Raw genomic sequence first — 12,500 nt, 5'->3', positions numbered from 1 at the left:
AGTTAGTTTCTTTTCCTCCGCTTAGTAATATGCTTAAATTCAGCGGGTAGTCTCACCTGCTCTGAGGTCGCATATGAAAAATAAAAATTTTTCATTCGGTCATTTCGACGATCACGACACGTCTCCCATTCCTTGCTATACGTGTTCGTCATTTTTCTTTTTAAAAAATGGCTAAGTTTACAGAAACGCTTACGATCTGACGTCTGTCGCGATTTGCATTACACGTCTCGGACACGACGACCGTCTATAACGTTCTCAACCTTAAAACGCCATTTTTTTTTTTTAAATGACGACATGTTGAAGAAATAGGACGTGCTACGCCGAAAGACCAGCCAACAACTACAACAAGTAGTAGTTGGTCGCTTTCGCGTCTTAAGATGTCGCGCAAATTTACTCGCTGCACGAGAAACGCACACAAACACACGATTCTACGACACACCACGCAAGAACATGTGCCGACGTAAACACTTTCGTATTTATGATTCGCAAGGTGGACGTCCGACGGACTTTGTAAAAAAAAATACAAAGCATACCCGTCCCGTCCTTTTTGACGAAAAAACACGCTCGAGTAAACGTCTCGGCACACGTTCGAGGCGTGCGTCGTTATATCGTGACGTAAGTGACGATCACGTACATTAATGAGTACCTATTCGACGCGTCGCAACACATCCAACACGCTCCGACGTTTTCGTCCGAAAACGAAAACCGAGCAGTCTTTGAAATTGACACGACCCTCAGCCAGGAGTGGTCCGGGAACATTATATCCGAGGACCGCAATGTGCGTTCGAAATGTCGATGTTCATGTGTCCTGCAGTTCACAAGTTGACGCGCAATTAGCTGCGTTCTTCATCGACCCACGAGCCAAGTGATCCACCGTTCAGGGTAATCTTTTTAAAATTTAAACGCTCGTTCCACAAGAACCCCGATCATGCCGATCGTCCAGCTGTCTATACACGTCTTGCAAAAATTTTTGCGTACGTGCGTACATCCGAAACGAAAATGATCTTCGTGGTTCCGAAACGTGCCACGTCTAAAATTTCGGTGTTGTGGTATGGATATTTATGATTCTCGCTCTTAATTGTCTTTCGTCCGTACTTTCTCGTCTGAAAGGGAACGCGATCGTCGGTCTCAGTTTTACGCGTACGAAAAAATTAAAAAAAATATTAACCCAAACACAAATTTGTATCCGCGCACCGAAAAAGAAGCACTTTTCTTTTTCACGCGGTCTCCGCTTTTACACGCAAAGTACGAGCATGTATGTGTGAAGATGGGACATGTTCGATACGATTTTAATTAGGAATTTGCCAATTTCCTTTTTCTCAGCAATAATTTTAATAAATAATGCTGCTTTCTCTCATAAACTACATTTTCGGTAGTTTTCCTTTATTGTGTCTTTCATTTAGTGTGCGTGTGTGTGTGTCAAGCACTTTAAAAAGTGTGACGAAGAGACGGTTTTTGATCGATCGGAATGAACACATCATTACATCATCGTACTCGTTATGAAAAAGCGAATTAGTATCCGCCGTAAGCGAAAAGAGATTTTCGCGGGCGGTCTTTGTGTTCGTGTTTCAATTTTCTTTCTATATTTTTTCGTCGCCAAACCGAAGACAGATCGTGAATTTTGACGAAAAAATTTATAGACGTGCCAGACTGAGCGTCTAACATAAAATCCTCAAGTTTACCGTTCTATATCGTGACTTAATGACGATTGACGGTGTATATAATTTTGAAATGGTGCAGTCGTACGCTCCGTAAAGAGAATTTTACCGTTTCTAACGAAATCACTTTACCACATCTACCAAAAACATTAAAAAAGCAAGGTGTGATGTGTGTGCGATCGCTCGTTTAACGGCGCTTTCAAAAAACTCTTTGAAGCGTCTAACGACGAACATCATTCACGCGAATCGTAGAATCGGGAGCGTTTCTCGCCGGTCCCGTAGCCGGGCGTAAATCATTTAAAACCCACGGTGTCGTAACCTAATTCGACACCTGCGATTTTCTTCTTTCTCGACTACTCTGCTACATCCTCTCCGTGTGTCCGAAAAAAGAGGACTTCTAACGTCTTTCGACTTTCGCGGTGGAGTTCACAACTTTCCGCGATCCGGTCGAAAAACCGAAAGCGTCCCTCCTTCTTTCCATCATTGGAAAAGATCGAGAGATAGTACAAAAAAAATCAAAAAATCTAGGTACCCGAAGAAACAGCCGTATGCCCGAGCGAATTCGGTTTTTCTCGTTCAAAAAAGGTGAAAAACTCGATCGCAAGGACCGGCGCTGCGGGCCAGCGTAACGCTATTGTTTTTCCGAATATGTACGATTCGTAGTTCAAAACGTCGTACACACGGTGTTTCAAAAAGAAACAAGCAACGGCACGACAAAAGATCGTGCCGTCGACTCCATGTCATCGACGACGGTGTTGTAAAAACATAAAGTGTACATCGACACGATCAAATGAAAATGCATAATAATAAATTATACATATGTCAAAATTCGTGTGTACGAGGACACGTTAATGATCCTTCCGCAGGTTCACCTACGGAAACCTTGTTACGACTTTTACTTCCTCTAAATGATCAAGTTTGGTCATCTTCCCAGCGACATCGACGACGTCGAAACGCCATCGCGTACCGGTCCGAAGACCTCACTAAATCATTCAATCGGTAGTAGCGACGGGCGGTGTGTACAAAGGGCAGGGACGTAATCAACGCGAGCTTATGACTCACGCTTACTGGGAATTCCTCGTTCATGGGGAACAATTGCAAGCCCCAATCCCTAGCACGAAGGAGGTTCAGCGGGTTACCCGGACCGCTCGGTCAGGGAGGACACGCTGATTCCTTCAGTGTAGCGCGCGTGCGGCCCAGAACATCTAAGGGCATCACAGACCTGTTATTGCTCAATCTCGTGCGGCTAGAAGCCGCCTGTCCCTCTAAGAAGAATTGTTTGTACGCCGACAGTAAAAACCGCGCACGACCACCGGGCGAACCCAGGATCGACGGGCCTTTGGGATGTCGAAATACGCCTATTTAGCAGGCTAGAGTCTCGTTCGTTATCGGAATTAACCAGACAAATCGCTCCACCAACTAAGAACGGCCATGCACCACCACCCACCGAATCAAGAAAGAGCTCTCAATCTGTCAATCCTTCCGGTGTCCGGGCCTGGTGAGGTTTCCCGTGTTGAGTCAAATTAAGCCGCAGGCTCCACTCCTGGTGGTGCCCTTCCGTCAATTCCTTTAAGTTTCAGCTTTGCAACCATACTTCCCCCGGAACCCAAAAGCTTTGGTTTCCCGGAAGCTGCCCGCCGAGTCATCGGAAGAACGTCGGCGGATCGCTAGCTGGCATCGTTTATGGTTAGAACTAGGGCGGTATCTGATCGCCTTCGAACCTCTAACTTTCGTTCTTGATCAATGAAAGCGTTTTTGGCAAATGCTTTCGCTTCTGTCCGTCTTGCGACGATCCAAGAATTTCACCTCTAACGTCGCAATACGAATGCCCCCATCCGTTCCTATTAATCATTACCTCGGGGTTCCGAAAACCAACAAAATAGAACCGAGGTCCTATTCCATTATTCCATGCACACAGTATTCAGGCGAAGTTTTAGCCTGCTTTAAGCACTCTAATTTGTTCAAAGTAAACGTGCCGGCCCACCTCGACACTCAATGAAGAGCACCGCGGCGGGATTGAGTTGGGCCGCCCTCTCGAGCTAAGCCCACCGGCAGGACGTCCCGCGGCACGCCAGTTGACACCGCGAACGATGAACCGGCGGCGCGGGACACAGATTCGACTACGAGCTTTTTAACCGCAACAACTTTAATATACGCTATTGGAGCTGGAATTACCGCGGCTGCTGGCACCAGACTTGCCCTCCAATTGATCCTCGTTAAAGGGTTTAGAGTGTACTCATTCCGATTACGGGGCCTCGGATGAGTCCCGTATCGTTATTTTTCGTCACTACCTCCCCGTGCCGGGAGTGGGTAATTTGCGCGCCTGCTGCCTTCCTTGGATGTGGTAGCCGTTTCTCAGGCTCCCTCTCCGGAATCGAACCCTGATTCCCCGTTACCCGTTACAACCATGGTAGGCGCAGAACCTACCATCGACAGTTGATAAGGCAGACATTTGAAAGATGCGTCGCCGGTGCGAGACCGTGCGATCAGCGTAAAGTTATTCAGAGTCACCAAGTTGTACGATGACGGAGACCGCCACCGATTGGTTTTGATCTAATAAAAGCGCTCCTTCCGTTTCCGGTTGGAGCTCTGTTTGCATGTATTAGCTCTAGAATTACCACAGTTATCCAAGTAAATGTGGGTACGATCTAAGGAACCATAACTGATTTAATGAGCCTTTCGCGGTTTCACCTTAATTTGGCTTGTACTGAGACATGCATGGCTTAATCTTTGAGACAAGCATATGACTACTGGCAGGATCAACCAGGGAACTGCGTTCTTGTTTTAAAATAAGAGAGTTTTAGTCTTTCTTTCCTTCTAGTCATATAAGCTACAATAATCGTAGAATTTCGGAAAGACACCTGCTGCTCTTATAAAAAACTGAACACTTTCCTATTATTGTTTTGAAGAAAGTGTGCGTGTCTGCGAAACGAAAACCTCGTAAGAAGAGACGTAACGCCACGCGATCTTTCTGGATGGAAAATTTTTCGACATTTTTCTCACATCATCCTTGATTGAATCTCCTGCAACAATTTTATTCTTATTCATCCGTTCTAAGTTGTCGTCGTCGTCGAAATAAATAATTTGTACACACTTCGGGGTACACGTTTGTCAAAATTCATGAAATGCAACGTAACATTTTTACTTTAATAAATTTTTACAGTGCATTCAGATCGACTAAACGAACAACGACGGATGAATTGATTTATGGATTTTTATTTGTTGCGACTCATCGGAGGAGAGAGTGAAGAAAAAATAATCCAATATCATGGTTACGGAATAATTTTCTATGACTTTTTCATCCTTGTTTGAATCTTGCAACAATTAATTTTATTCATCCGTTCTAAGTTGTCGTCGTCGTCGAAATAAATAATTTGTACACATTTCGGTACACGTTTGTCAAAATTCATGAAATGCAACGTAACATTTTACTTTAATAAATTTTTACAGTGCATTCAGATCGACTAAACGAACAACGACGGATGGATTACTTATTTTTGTTGCGACTCATCGGACGAAAAGTAGAAACATAATCCTCCATTGTAATATAGTTTTTACGGAAAATTTTTCTTTTATTTTATATCCTTGATTGAATGCTGCATTTTATCCGTCTTTTTTTCGTCAAAAACAGAGATCAATGCGATTCATCGGACGAAGAAATAATTTCCCAGTTCAAAATTTAGAGATTTTTGGGCACATCGACTTGAAATTTTATCGTAAAGAAAAAATATCGTCGTCGACAAGCAAAAGTTCAAACATTCTCCATACTCTTCGCTAGATTGAAAGCGACGGTTTATTGTGAGATTTCTCTTTAGAAATATTCACACGTTACGAGTTTATGAAATTTTATTTATTTCAAAATTCTCGCTCGGACTTTAGTGAGTTGACGCATTTGTTAATTTTTGGTCGTTCTGACACGAACACATAAAATCTTTGATTGCATTTGGACCGCTAACATAGAAACGCTCGCCGCATCCGCAATCTCGCTGTGCATGGTCAATGGCAAGATTTGTCATCCCTCAAACGATGGTGGGTCCACAGGGTACACATTCCGGCCATCGTCCCAACTACGGGTAAGTCGCGGTGTACGAGAGGTAACAAGATAATCGGACGCACATAAAATCACATTTCGATCGTACGCTTTTGTCCGCTGCTACATACCACCACTACTATCCCTATATATGCCAGCGCGGCAGCGTTCAGCTCTGAATCACTCGATGCGCGAAACGGTCGAAATCCCATAGCGCGCCGGCCGCTCGCTATGGGCGAGGGGTCGGGTAAATCGGTCTGATCGCTCGGTGCAAAAGTCCGTTTGGGTACTTAGAGACGGAATTTTAAAATTCTGATTTCGCAGATCAATTTCAAGGGTCATTAGGACTCGAATGCCGTTAACGGTGTTTTGAAAAAAATATTTTTTACGTTTTTACGGCATTTCGACCGAACACCTCAGTTCCGACTTCGGACTTAGAATAATTTTCATCAAAATTTCGAACGCCTCAGTTTCCAGAGGGTTTTAGATCCCGTTTAGTTAGGGGTTTGAAATTATCACAGCCACCCTTGTTTGGTGTTAGTTCGACCGTAACTTTTGTTCGTTTGCATTTAATTTCGATTTTTCTCGGACTTTTGGTCAATGTAAATTTATCAACCGCTACACTTCCGACTTCGGACTTAGACGAATGAGCGCCGAACGCTACAGTTTCGACTTCGGACTTAGAAAAATTTCGCTCGACCGCCACAGTTTCGAATTGGACTTAGAAAAATTTCGGTCGAACGCCTCAGTTTCGAATCGGACTTAGAAAAATTTTGGTCGACCGCTACAGTTTCGACTTCGGACTTAGAAAAATTTCGTTCGAACGCTACAGTTTCGACTTCGGACTTAGAAAAATTTCGCTCGACCGCCACAGTTCCAACATGAGACTTAGAAAAATTTTCATCAAAAATTCGATCACCTCAGTTTCGACTACGGACTTAGAAAAATTTCGGTCAACCGCCACAGTTCCTACTTCGGTCTTAGAAAAATTTTGATGAAAATTTTGAACGCCTCAGTTTCCAGAGGGTTTTAGATCCCGTTTAATTAGAAGCTTGAAATTATAAAATCTACCTTCTATCGATGTTAGTTCGACCCAAACATTTGTTCGTTTGCATTTAATTTCGATTTTTCTCGTACTTTTGGTCAATGTAAATTTGTCAACCGCTACACTTCCGACTTCGGACTTAGACGAATGAGCGCCGAACGCTACAGTTTCGACTTCGGACTTAGAAAAATTTCGTTCGAACGCTACAGTTTCGACTTCGGACTTGGAAAAATTTCGCTCGACCGCCACAGTTCCAACATGAGACTTGGAAAAATTTTTATCAAAAATTCGAACACCTCAGTTTCGACTACGGACTTAGAAAAATTTCGCTCGACCGCCACAGTTCCTATTTCGGACTTAGAAAAATTTTCATCAAAATTTCGAACGCCTCAGTTTCCAGAGGGTTTTAGATCCCGTTTAATTAGGAGCTTGAAATTATAAAATCTACCTTCTATCGATGCTAGTTCGACCCAAACATTTGTTCGTTTGGATTTAATTTCGATTTTTCTCGGACTTTTGGTCAATGTAAATTTGTCAACCGCTACACTTCCGAGTTCGGACTTAGACGAATGAGCGCCGAACGCTACAGTTTCGACTTCGGACTTAGAAAAATTTTGTTCGAACGCTACAGTTTCGAATCGGACTTAGAAAAATTTTGGTCGACCGCTACAGTTTCGACTTCGGACTTAGAAAAATTTTGTTCGAACGCTACAGTTTCGACTTCGGACTTGGAAAAATTTCGATCGAACGCCACAGTTCCGACTTTTTTTCGAAACTGTAGCGTTCAGTCAAATTGCCGTAAAAACGTAAAAAACTTTTTTTACAAAACATGGTCGACAGCATTCGAGTCCTAATAATCCTTGAAATTGATCTGCGAAATCAGAATTTTAAAATTCCGTCTCTAAGTACCCAAACGGACTTTTGCACCGAGCGATCAGACCGTTTTACTCTACCCCTCGCCCATAGCGAGCGGCCGGCGCACTATGGGATTTCGATCGTTTCACGCATCGAGCGATTCAGAGCTGATCGCTGCCGCGGCGGCATATATAGGGAGTACTGATGGTAAGTGGCAGCGATGACGGACAAGTACGCACGATGAATGGATTGACATGAAATCAAATGTGCGCGTCCGTACGATCTGTTACCTCTCGTACATCGCGACCCCGTTTAATGATATTATGCTAAATTAAAAATAAAAATACATCGATGAAATAAAAAGTGGTAAATCTCTAGAAAGACAATATACCGCTGTGAATAAAAATTTCTCGATGAATAGCGAAATGTGAATTAGTCCGCCTGTAACGTGCATTTTGCGAACGAATTAGCTAATTCACCGCTAGTTAAAAAACGTGACCACCCAGTGCTCTTATCCAAAGTCGTCTGCAAATGAGATGAAATTAATAATCTTGACTCTAATGCAGACGACAAATTGAATTGAATAATTTACTTGAATAATGTGACGGATCTATAAAATAAAACACAAAGCCCGAAACACCAAGCAGTAAAAATCTCGATTATTGTTCCGCCCGTTGAAAAACAAAAGATCCGTCACATGGTAAGCAGAACTGGTGAAAATTGTGAAAGACTTGTTTCTCCTCCGATAACAAGCTTGAATTAAATATGATCAAGTGAATGATATTGGAAACCAAAGAACGAAACTGAGGAGAAGCAAATGTTCAGTAATATATTATGAATAATTATAATATTAATATAAATAATAATATTATATTAAAAATGGGAATTGTATGTGGTTGATGGAAAAAGTTTTTTTTTCTGTTGACCGCTACAGTTCCCAATTTGGACTTAAAAAAAAAAAAAAAAAAAAAAAAAAAAAAAAAAAAAAAAAAATGTGTATACGGAAGGTAAAAAGCAAAAAATAAAATATTTTATTATTTTTTTTACGGGTCCCTACCGCTACAGTTCCCACTGAATGTGTCCTTTTCGCGCTAAGTCCATGCAGTCGCTACAGTTCCGAAACTGGACTTGTAAAAATTTCGACATTTTTGAACGCATCAGTTCCGAACGAGGTTTCAAAACTGTAGCGTTCGGTGTAAACGCATCAGTTCCGAATGAGTTTTCGCAACTGTGGCGTTTCATTTTTGTGCTTTCATGGTTGCATAAACAATCGCCAGTGTGAACGCTTCAGTTCCGAATGAGTTTTCGAAACTGTAGCGTTTCATATTTCTGCTTTCATGGTTGCATAAGCAATCGCCAGTGTGAACGCTTCAGTTCCGAATAGATTTTCGAAACTGTAGCGTTCAATGTGAACGCTTCAGTTCCGACTTTGGACTTAGAATAATTTTCATCAAAATTCGAACGCCACAGTTTCGAAAGGGTTTTAGATCCCGTTTAGTTAGGGACTTAAAATTATGACATCCACTTTCGATTAATGTTAGTTCGGTCCGAACTTTTGTTCATTTCCATTTAATTTCAATTTTTCTCGGACTTTTGGTCTTTGTTAATTTTGTCCTTTCGAAACTGTAACGTTCAAAGTGAACGCCTCAGTTCCGAATAGATTCTCGAAACTGTAGCGTTCAATGTGAACGCTTCAGTTCCGAATAGATTCTCGAAACTGTAGCGTTCAATGTGAACGCTTCAGTTCCGAATAGATTCTCGAAACTGTAGCGTTCAATATGAACGCTTCAGTTCCGAATAGATTCTCGAAACTGTAGCGTTCAATGTGAACGCTTCAGTTCCGACTTTGGACTTGGAATAATTTTCATCAAAATTCGAACGCCACAGTTTCGAAAGGGTTTTAGATCCCGTTTAGTTAGGGACTTAAAATTATGACATCCACTTTCGATTAATGTTAGTTCGGTCCGAACTTTTGTTCGTTTTCATTTAATTTCGATTTTTCTCGGACATTTAGACTATGCGAATTTTAGATTTTTCAAGCTGTAGCGTTTGGCGAGAACGCCGCAGTTACGGACAGGTTTTGTGTCAGACTTTCAATAATCTGAAAAAACTCCGAAAAAAGAAAATAATTAGTGTTTTCATGGTTGCATAACAATTTAAAATTCATGCACAAAAATAATCCATCTATATTTCCGTTATTCAAGAATGCAAAGGAAAGACGAAAGTTCGGCAACAATTAGTTTCCGCGGTTGCATAACCATTCAAACGTTATGCTTAAACACAATCCATTTACGATATATAATAAAAATAAAGCTTTATTATCAACTTTGAAGTCCATTCTATTGCTGATCTTTAGACCTATAGATTAGGTCAAGATGTCAAATGTCAAAAAACAACTACAGGTTCCTGTATTTGTAGCAATGCTGGCGCCATCTGTAGAACAGTTACCTAAACTTGAAAGTCAAAAAAATTACAGCTTTCTGTAACTATTAATGTTGGTATCGCCACCTGTTAGTCGAAAACATAATTTAGTGGCGCCATCTATATGACAGGTCTGGAACTTCAGAAATGTCAAAAATTACAAGATTCTGGGTTAATTTACGTATTTTTCTTGAATTTTAAGCATAATTTGACCTGACCTGACCCTAAAATGGCGTCATCTATGTGTCAGGTCTGGAACTTCAGAAATGTCAAAAATTACAAGATTCTGGGTTAATTTACGTATTTTTCTTGAATTTTAAGCATAATTTGACCTAACTGACCCTAAAATGGCGCCATCTATGTGTCAGGTCTGGAACTTCATAAATGTCAAAAATTACAAGATTCTGGGTTAATTTACGTATTTTTCTTGAATTTTAAGCATAATTTGACCTGACCTGACCCTAAAATGGCGTCATCTATGTGTCAGGTTTGGAACTTCAGAAATGTCAAAAATTACTGTTTTTTCCTTTATTTTACATATTGTTTTTGAATTTTGGCGCCTATTTTAACTCAAAAATGGCGCCATCTATATGACAGGTCTGGAACTTCAGAAATGTCAAAAATTACTGTTTTTTCCTTTATTTTACATATTGTTTTTGAATTTTGGCGCCTATTTTAACTCAAAAATGGCGCCATCTATATGACAGGTCTGGAACTCCATAAATGTCAAAAATTACAAGATTCTGGGTTAATTTACGTATTTTTCTTGAATTTTAAGCATAATTTGACCTAACTGACCCTAAAATGGCGCCATCTATGTGTCAGGTCTGGAACTTCAGAAATGTCAAAAATTACAAGATTGTGGGTTAATTTACGTATATTTCTTGAATTTTAAGCATAATTTGACCTAACTGACCCTAAAATGGCGCCATCTATGTGTCAGGTCTGGAACTTCAGAAATGTCAAAAATTACAAGATTCTGGGTTAATTTACGTATTTTTCTTGAATTTTAAGCATAATTTGACCTGACCTGACCCTAAAATGGCGTCATCTATATGACAGGTCTGGAACTTCATAAATGTCAAAAATTACAAGATTCTGGGTTAATTTACGTATTTTTCTTGAATTTTAAGCATAATTTGACCTGACCTGACCCTAAAATGGCGCCATCTATGTGTCAGGTCTGGAACTTCAGAAATGTCAAAAATTACTGTTTTTTCCTTTATTTTACATATTGTTTTTGAATTTTGGCGCCTATTTTAACTCAAAAATGGCGCCATCTATATGACAGGTCTGGAACTTCAGAAATGTCAAAAATTACAAGATTCTGGGTTAATTTACGTATTTTTCTTGAATTTTAAGCATAATTTGACCTGACCTGACCCTAAAATGGCGTCATCTATATGACAGGTCTGGAACTTCAGAAATGTCAAAAATTACTGTTTTTTCCTTTATTTTACATATTGTTTTTGAATTTTGGCGCCTATTTTAACTCAAAAATGGCGCCATCTATATGACAGGTCTGGAACTCCATAAATGTCAAAAATTACAAGATTCTGGGTTAATTTACGTATTTTTCTTGAATTTTAAGCATAATTTGACCTAACTGACCCTAAAATGGCGCCATCTATGTGTCAGGTCTGGAACTTCAGAAATGTCAAAAATTACAAGATTGTGGGTTAATTTACGTATATTTCTTGAATTTTAAGCATAATTTGACCTAACTGACCCTAAAATGGCGCCATCTATGTGTCAGGTCTGGAACTTCAGAAATGTCAAAAATTACAAGATTCTGGGTTAATTTACGTATTTTTCTTGAATTTTAAGCATAATTTGACCTGACCTGACCCTAAAATGGCGTCATCTATATGACAGGTCTGGAACTTCATAAATGTCAAAAATTACAAGATTCTGGGTTAATTTACGTATTTTTCTTGAATTTTAAGCATAATTTGACCTGACCTGACCCTAAAATGGCGCCATCTATGTGTCAGGTCTGGAACTTCAGAAATGTCAAAAATTACTGTTTTTTCCTTTATTTTACATATTGTTTTTGAATTTTGGCGCCTATTTTAACTCAAAAATGGCGCCATCTATATGACAGGTCTGGAACTTCAGAAATGTCAAAAATTACAAGATTCTGGGTTAATTTACGTATTTTTCTTGAATTTTAAGCATAATTTGACCTGACCTGACCCTAAAATGGCGTCATCTATGTGTCAGGTCTGGAACTTCAGAAATGTCAAAAATTACTGTTTTTTCCTTTATTTTACATATTGTTTTTGAATTTTGGCGCCTATTTTAACTCAAAAATGGCGCCATCTATATGACAGGTCTGGAACTTCAGAAATGTCAAAAATTACAAGATTCTGGGTTAATTTACGTATTTTTCTTGAATTTTAAGCATAATTTGACCTGACCTGACCCTAAAATGGCGTCATCTATGTGTCAGGTCTGGAACTTCAGAAATGTCAAAAATTACAAGATTCTG

The 12,500-nt window shown here is 40.1% G+C and overlaps 3 non-coding genes across 3 annotated transcripts in view; all 3 read right to left on the bottom strand.

Moving 5' to 3' along the window:
* The window catches only part of LOC148165691 (large subunit ribosomal RNA), a 4,041-nt gene extending 3,971 nt beyond the window's left edge, over positions 1-70 (bottom strand). The window contains exon 1 of the ribosomal RNA XR_015771254.1: positions 1-70. This exon is cut by the window's left edge and continues 3,971 nt beyond it. This is a non-coding gene — a ribosomal RNA (large subunit ribosomal RNA).
* Positions 71-728: 658 nt separating this feature from the next.
* On the bottom strand, positions 729-885 carry LOC148165690 (5.8S ribosomal RNA). Its single transcript, XR_015771249.1, has one exon. It is a non-coding gene; the product is annotated as a 5.8S ribosomal RNA (ribosomal RNA).
* A 1,622-nt stretch (positions 886-2,507) lies between these two features.
* On the bottom strand, positions 2,508-4,428 carry LOC148165689 (small subunit ribosomal RNA). Its single transcript, XR_015771252.1, has one exon. It is a non-coding gene; the product is annotated as a small subunit ribosomal RNA (ribosomal RNA).
* Positions 4,429-12,500: the final 8,072 nt, after the last annotated feature.

The sequence above is a fragment of the Gnatocerus cornutus genome, unplaced genomic scaffold (assembly GCF_029298725.1).
Source record: "Gnatocerus cornutus isolate USDA-ARS CGAHR unplaced genomic scaffold, icGnaCorn1.1 ctg00000245.1, whole genome shotgun sequence".
Taxonomy (NCBI): Eukaryota; Metazoa; Arthropoda; class Insecta; order Coleoptera; family Tenebrionidae; genus Gnatocerus; species Gnatocerus cornutus.
This window is presented reverse-complemented; position numbering and strand designations above follow the sequence as displayed.